Here is an 8,088-nt window from a genome sequence, read left to right on the forward strand (position 1 = left end):
AGTTGAGATATAACGGAGAATTGGATGGACGGCCAGGTATTGTGTTTAGAGTTGGCTCTGTCCCCACCCCTCCTACCCACCACTCTTAGGGTACATGAGTCTCGGGTGTCATGTGGTGTGCTTTTGAGACCAGAGATAACTTAATAGAGGAGATTGGGGGTTTTAAAAGTCAGAGGACATATTACCCAAGAAATCTCAACACAACATATCCAGGGTTGTGTTCCATCCTATCAGGCTGAAAATCAGACCCTCTCCTCCCATGCCAGAAGCAGCAATCCTGTTATCAAAAACTGTGGCCACTCACACATGATCAGCTATTCCTATAATTCTATGGAAATTAACTCAAGTACCTTCCTCAATCTAACTTCCGGTATCCAAGTAAAAAGAGAAAAATTGAGTCACCAAAAAAGACACTAAATAAAGAAAATAAACTCAACCAGCAAGAAGAAAACAAAATGTTGTGAAATAGTAAGGTAATAATAGGTCAATAAGTATATTAGTAGAAACTTGAAAATAGTTTAGTTGAAAGATTCCAGAGGAGATTATAGCTATCCTGTAGACAAGCTTCAATGGAAAAAGTATCAGTATTTATAAATATAAACATTATTAATGAAATTTAAAAGACCAAAAAAAGAAAAAATCTCCAACAGATGTCCCAAATAGTCAGATAAACTTGGTATAAGTTTAATTTAGGAAAACAAATGAAATGAAATGAATAATAAAATAAAATAAGTAATTAAATAAATAATAAAACTAAATGAAATGTTACTTGCAATGAAGATGCTAAAGATTAAAACTGTGTAAGAAAATTTAAGAGATAAGGAATAGCTCTTGGGACACAATCTGGGAGCCTTTAGCCCCAAAGGTACAAGTCTAGCTACACTGAGGCTGAGGCTCTAATGTATAAAGCGTATGTGGAGAGAGAGAAAAAGAAAGAGATTTGTGGTTCTGACATTTGATGGTGCACCCCAATCTCATAGGAAAGGCACAGAGTTTTTAAGAGAATTGTTCTATGAAAATACTACCAGCTTGGACTAAACTGGACACAGCAAAATGAAACCCTTGGAACTCCAAACTCCCAGGAGTCATGTGGTGGGCAGGATTCTAAGATAGCTCCTGAAACTCCTGGACCCTGTTGGACACAAGTCTTCCTCTAGCTATCTAATCAAACACAATTCAAGAGACAGCTGTGAGGGGATTTTGCAGATGTGATTAAGCTTTCAAATCAGCTGACCTTAGGATCGGTCAATTCTCCAGGTGGGCCTGACCTAATCCCATGGCCCCTTTAAGAGTAGGAGAAGAAAGGGACGACACAGAGATGGGCTCGGCCTGGCCTGGAAGAAAGCAAGTCCTCATGCTGTGAACTGCCTGTGGGGGCCACCTGGGCTAGGACCTTCAGGTGGATTCCAGGAGCTGAGTGCTAGCAGGAAAACTGTGAGATTATCACCTGGTGGTGTCAAAGCCACTAATTTGGGATCCCTTGTTACACAGCAGGAATCAGGCTGAGAAAACTACACAGCTCTAGAAACTGGTCATTCCTTATGGTAAATGGATTACTTCAGAGCCCAGGGGCTGGAGCCAGTGTTACTGAGTCCAAGCTTGTATTGCTCATGGCACAACAGTCCAATAAATCAGGAAGAGGTGTTGGGATAAGGAATAGCAACTCTATTAGGAAAGCCAGGAGACTGAGAAGATGGTGGACTATTGTCCCAAAGAACCATCTTACCTGAGTTAGGATTCAGGCTTCTTTTGTACTAAAAGGGGAGAGGATGTGACTGGTGGTTACAAACTTCTTGGTGCTGGAATCCTTCATTCTTCCAGCTGTCTGCCTAGGTCAGGTCACGATGCTCCCATAAACCTCCAACAAGACAAATGTCTCTGTTCTGTAACGTTTTATCTCTATATGAATGGAAAAGAGTTATACCTTTAAAAGCCAGACCCTTAAAAATGGGCTGTCCTGTATATTTCAGGCTATAAGCAACATTCCTTTACAAAATATCCAGAGCCAGCATGACTAAGCACAGGCAACAGAGCACAAGGGTTAGAGCTAAAGGAATAGATCCAATGTGGAGTTAGGTTTGTTCTTCCCTGTTTCACCATGAGCCATGAAGTATTGCCTTGGAGAGCACAACTGTGCAGCACTCAATGGGTCTGAGCCCATATGAACCAGTGGCCACAGCGGCCCTCCATTTCTCCCCTTTTCAGCTGGAGAGCCTGCTCCACAGTTGTAAGTTAGATGAGAGAGGGAACAGATAAACCTCACTCAAGAAAACTCATCAGACACAGAGATTGTCAGAGTTTCATGGAGGACTCACATGAAATGAATGTATGTATTTTCATGTGGAAGGACAGTATGTGACATGTGGCCAGCGGTCTGGCTATCTTGGTTTTAAACCTGCCTGAAATTCTTCTCTCCATCCCTTCCCCTTGGTCCCAGGCAGGCTTTGTAATTGCCCCACATGGGCATGTCAGAAGTCAGTTAGAGGAGGCCCCAGCTCTGGTGGCTTCTTTCATATTTTCTCTCTCCTTCCTCTATGCAAGAGGCCCCCACCTTCATGATCAAAGACACAGAATAAAGACAACCTAGCTGAGCCAGGACAGGCTCGCCTTTAGGAGCAAAATCAATGGTTGGTAGTTATTTAAAAGAGAAATACAAGACAGAGCAATTAAACAACTGACCAGTCACCTAAGAGGATTTCCAGAAGGGTATAGCAATGACATTGAAGGGGAGGATGTGGATTTAAAAAATCCAGAATGGGATTCAAGCCTTTCAATTGAAATGGCCTTCTAAGTATGAACAGAACATCAGGGAACAAAAGGTTGAGATGCATTCTGGTGAGATTTCTGGGCTGGGGGCTGGGGAATAGAGTGGAGTAGAGAGAATGCACTTGCCTCACAGCTCCTGGGGAGGAGGGCTCTGTAACTCTCTCCTTTCCCTGAAATTCCTGCTCCTAACATGCTTGAATAGGTTTTGTTTTCTGAGACATCCCCTTCATTGATTACTTGGCTAGGATTCCTTTGTGCCAAGTTCCTTTGAATCTTCACTCATAATTATAAAATAAAGGCTGGTTTAACTGGTTTAAAAAATAGACAAGAAAGAATTAAATAAGTGGATGAAATGTTTTCCCCCTCACTGAAGCTGCCCAGGTACGACCATCTGGTTTTCTGAGGAAATGCTGAGGAATGGTCTCTGCCTGGACCCCAGGGGATGGGCAGGGCCAAATCCTTTCTGTACTTCACCATCCCCCAGCTCTCCCAAGGGACTAAGTCTAGAGTGGACAGAGTCACTCAGCCTTCTCCTGCATCCAGTGGAGTCAGAAGGGTCACTGGCTTCTCCCTTTATTCCATTTCCTAATTCCCTATCGCAGGTCTGCAGTAAAGCTACAACTGACATAAGCAAATCATACTCTTAAAATTCTATTTAGAGACAGGATATCTTCTCTCTTTCTCTTGAACAATGCTTGAATTTCAAAACCTTTGCCTCACTAAAGTGGTAGAAATAGAAATAGGTCGTGATGGTCTACAAACAAGAGATCACTAAACTAAAAGTGCATTAAACAATAAAAAGACTTTGTTATTTCCTTTAACAAGAAATGAGGAGGACGAATGGCTGTGAATTCAGAACTCAACCATGCCATGGAGATGCAGGCACGATCCTTTACAGGCACAATTTCACGCTCCGGCTTGTTCCCTCCTTGTGGCAACATGGCCACATGGATTTCCTCACGGGATTTCCGCCCAACAGCCAGCAAAGGGAGCCCCTTTCTGGTGAGATGGAGGAGAGTCCTTCCCAGACTCCCAGCACAGATGCCCTGGAGACCCTTGCAAGGACTCAGGTGCCCTGCTCTAGCTCTTCCAGAAGAGACTGGTGTGAAGAGTAGCTGTGGGTTGTCTGCTCAAAGATCAAGAAATTCTCAGCAGTGCCCACCTTCTCCTTCCCCAAAGGGACAGCTCTCAGGGGTGAAGGAAGAAATCAAGATACAAGAGCTCAAGGTTTTCAAATCAGCATCCTTTGAGCTCTGCAATGGGCAAGTGTGTGCTACTTGTTCCGTGGGGTGACCAGCACTTCGTGTCCCTTTCAGGAGAGTTTGGTAAGCAACATCCAGCCTTGCCAAGCTGGGGGAGCAGGCAGTGGCAGACTCCCCAGCAAAGAGAAGGGGCAGGGCCAGGAGTCTGTGCTAGAAGATCACCTGACTCAGACCAGGCTCCTCAGAGGCTGACTGAACTGTGTCACAAAGCGGTCTCTCACCAGGATGCTGTGCGTTTCATAGAAAACCTTATGCAATTTTTATAAAAAGAATAAACAAATAACGCTCAGAAAGATTATGTTTATATGGAAATTTTCAGAACTGCTAGAGTGTGTGAAGTTGTCCCATGGTGAACGTGTATGTAAGACATTAAATCCATGTATGTAAGCAATTAAAACAAACGACCACAAAATCCTGGGCAACCTCGAAGCTTTGATGAATTCTTGGAGGTTAGCAAATGCCCAAGGTAGAAAGACACAAATATTTGTATTTTCCCTGAACTCATGAATAATGAAACAACTATCTTTCCTTACACAGCAATGTTTGTGTCTTGTTCTTTGTCCTGGGAGCTGCCACCCTTCACATACCAGGCTCTCCTTCCATCCTTACCTTGTAGCTGTGTGACTTGAGGAAATTCATCCTACCCTTTCCAGTCTGTGTTCTTCTCTGCTAAATGAACAAGATGATCACAAACCCAAGGTGTATTCGGTAAAGTGGAGGTGAAAGAGCTTTGTATCCTTGACAGAGAGTAACTACAAAATGTACCCAAATGCCTTCGGCAGGTAGTCCAAGCTGTGTGTGCGTTAGATCTCCTTTGTCCATCTCTCAACAGAATCTATCATTTTTAACAATTATGATCCCTCCTTGTAGCTGAACTCACTCTTTAGGTTTTTCCTTCTCTCCTCCAGTCATCTACTTCTCCTCTGCCTCATCCCTGGCATATCTGTGCCAACACGGTGGTGCCAGTGGGTCCCACAGGGCAGGAGGAAGGTAGCAAAGTGGATCTTGAGAACCTGCTGGTTCAAAAAGGACCTCCCCCAGCCACAGATGTGTTCTGGCCTCGGGACTGGACTTTGGCAGTGACCTTCTGGCTGTTCACTCCGTCCTGCAGACAGTACCCACTCTCTCCTGGCCACTGCTCTCCTGACCAAGTTCCATGTGCCTCTGCCAGTGCATACCTGCTATGCAGGTTGACACAGGTCACACTGAGTGACATGTGGACCCTGCAGGCAGCAACTTGCTGGCCCTCCCTGGCTTCATCAATCACCAGATGTTTCCAAGTCAAGTCATTTTAGCCCTAATGGTGAGGCCAGTTTTCAATGCCATTTCTCATCTTAGAGTTATGTGGCTTCCTGTGCTTTTCCACTTCTCTGGCCCTTTTAACTACTTATATATTTCATATCTGTTTTTATAAAGCTCATATAAAATTAAGAATAATAAATGTTAGAGTATTAAAGGTATTATAATGTTATTACAATAATTTATGCAAGTTGCTTTAGCAGTACATCTTCTCAGGCAGCGTATGAAGAAACATAAATGGAGAAAAATTACAAAATGTAATAGGTGAGGGAATTTTGTGTAAATTTTCCTTAACATCCAGAGACGATCCATATTTGAACTAAAATGCATCTATGTCTTAAAATCTTTTCAGAAGATAATTATGATACAAATTTTCATTGATATAATTGTGCATCATCACACGCTCAAGGATTAACCAAACAACCCTCCACAAAACTTATTAGGGTAAAGTTAAATTGCATGCATTTTGTATACTCAAAATTAAAAATAAAGAATAGCAGTAACTGAAAGTAACAAGACACGGAAAAGATGCCTTGATTACAGAGCATCTATTCTAAAGAGCACAAGAAATTTGACTGTCCACGTGAACTTGCACAGTAGGGATTGTGTAACTTGGCTGTGTGTTGAATGCAAGTCAACTCATTAGCAAGCTTCTTCAAGTGGTTGATAAACCCTAGTAGAATGTTGGTTTCAGTTTACAGTAACTTCTAACTATATAGTAGATGTCCATTAATAGCCCATAGTCCAATGAAAATGTACTGAACTCTGCATCTTTTGCCCGCGATAATTCATCAAGAATATGTTCGTAGGAGTCATTGACTCATTGAAGGGACCTTTTCACTTGGCACCTCATAATTTAAGATTTACTTCCCTGAAGTTTCTAAATGTGCAGGTAAGCCATGATGACTCCTTAGTTAGAATCAGGAGAAATAGGATCAAACGAAAAGTCTGTCTGAAATTGCTGTTGACTTGAATGTCTTCAGAGCTGCTGTAGGAGTGTAAGGGACCCCTGCTCAATGAGTGGTGTTGACACGTTATTCACATTCTGCTTCAGAAAAGACATATTCAGGTAAAAGTCGAAGTAAAAATAAAGAACAAGCCTTGGTCAAGATTCGCAGCGTCGCATGCAGTGGAAACAGCCACGCAGAGATTGAGAACCACGGGTTTATACATTGACATCGGCAACTAGCCTTTGGTGGGTGCAGGGACAGAGCAGGCGGTGACCAGCTTGCTGCATGGACAAGGGCTCAACTGTTCCCACAAGTTCCACACTGAAGCGACTGCCCTTTACACAAAGTGCTTTTTTAGAAACACTCCGTGTCAGTGCCACTCTCAAGAAGGACTCGGATTCCACACAAGAAGGGTCCAGCCAGTGCTCCCAGGCCAGATTCTGAGGTGCTGTACCGGGAGGCACCTTTGTCAGTGGGAGGCATGGGATGATTGAAGGGCTGAAGACAAAAGGTCTATTTACCCAGCAATCTAAGAAAGACAGGAATAGCCGGGGACAGACACTCCCCCCCTGCCTCACTCAGCCACCTGCTCCCTGCTTCTGTCCCCCTTTTCTACCCCATCCCAGGGAGAGGGGTGACAGTGAGGTGCCAGCCTCCTGGGGTGGTAATGATTCTGACACCAATGCTGATGTGTGGGGTTTTCCTCACACCAAGAAATTCTGTGATATCAGCTGGAGGTCCTATAATTAACTCAGCCTGACCTTGGACCTGGAGATAGCATCAGACCCCACAGGCTAAGGGCTTAGTCTTACCAACTTGGAAGCCTCTGAATCCCATTATTTTGGGTTTTTATGGAGGCTTCATTACTTACGCATGATTGATTAAATTTTTGGTCATTGGTGATTGACTCATCTCCAGCCCTCTCCCCTTCCTGGGAAGGCAGGGTGTTGGGACTAACCCTCTAAGCACCTAGTTTGTCCCCTCACCCCCTTCAGGTGCCAGTCTCAAGTCCAGGTTGTCATCTGTGCTTCTAACAGACCAACTTAGATGGAAGGCTCCCACGACCTCTCCTTGAATTTCATTGATTTGCTAGACTGGCTCACAGAACTTAGAGAAGCATTTCACTTACTAGATGACCAGTTTATTATAAAAGGTTCATTATAACTCATGAACAGCCAGATGGAAGAGATACACAGGGCAAGGTATGGGCAAGGGACACAGAGCTTCCATGCCATCTCCAGGATGTCACTCTTTCCAAATTTTCATGTGTTCACCAACCTGGAAGCCTCTGAATCCCATTATTTTGGGTTTTTATGGAGGCTTCAATACTCACACATGATTGATTAAATCATTGGTCACTGGTGATTGACTCATTGCCAGCCCTCTCCCCTTCTTGGGAAGGCAGGGGGTTGGGACTAAAAGTTCCAACCCTCTAATCACTTGGTTTGTGCCCCTAGCAGCCAGCCCCCATCTCCAGGTGGGGTCCAAAAGCCACCTAATTAACACAACAAGAGACATCTTTATGCTCTCACTACTTTCCAAGCATTTTAGAAGTTCTGTGCCAGAAACAGGGATGAAGACCAAATATAATATATACTTATTATTATAAATCACCATGTCACAGGAGGATAGTGACCCCCGCCCATAAAGGACAATACATGTCTTCATCAGCCACTTCCAACAAAGTCAAATTAGAAGGGTTTCCAGATAATTCTCCTGGAGTCAGGGGTCCCTATAATGAAACATCTCCCTTCTTGGGTAGAGCTCAGTTGAGGGGATGGTTGGTTTGCCACCTGCTATGCCCCTACCCA

This window comes from Mesoplodon bidens (assembly GCF_964165515.1).
Source record: "Mesoplodon bidens genome assembly, chromosome: 9".
In the NCBI taxonomy this organism is placed as follows: domain Eukaryota; kingdom Metazoa; phylum Chordata; class Mammalia; order Artiodactyla; family Ziphiidae; genus Mesoplodon; species Mesoplodon bidens.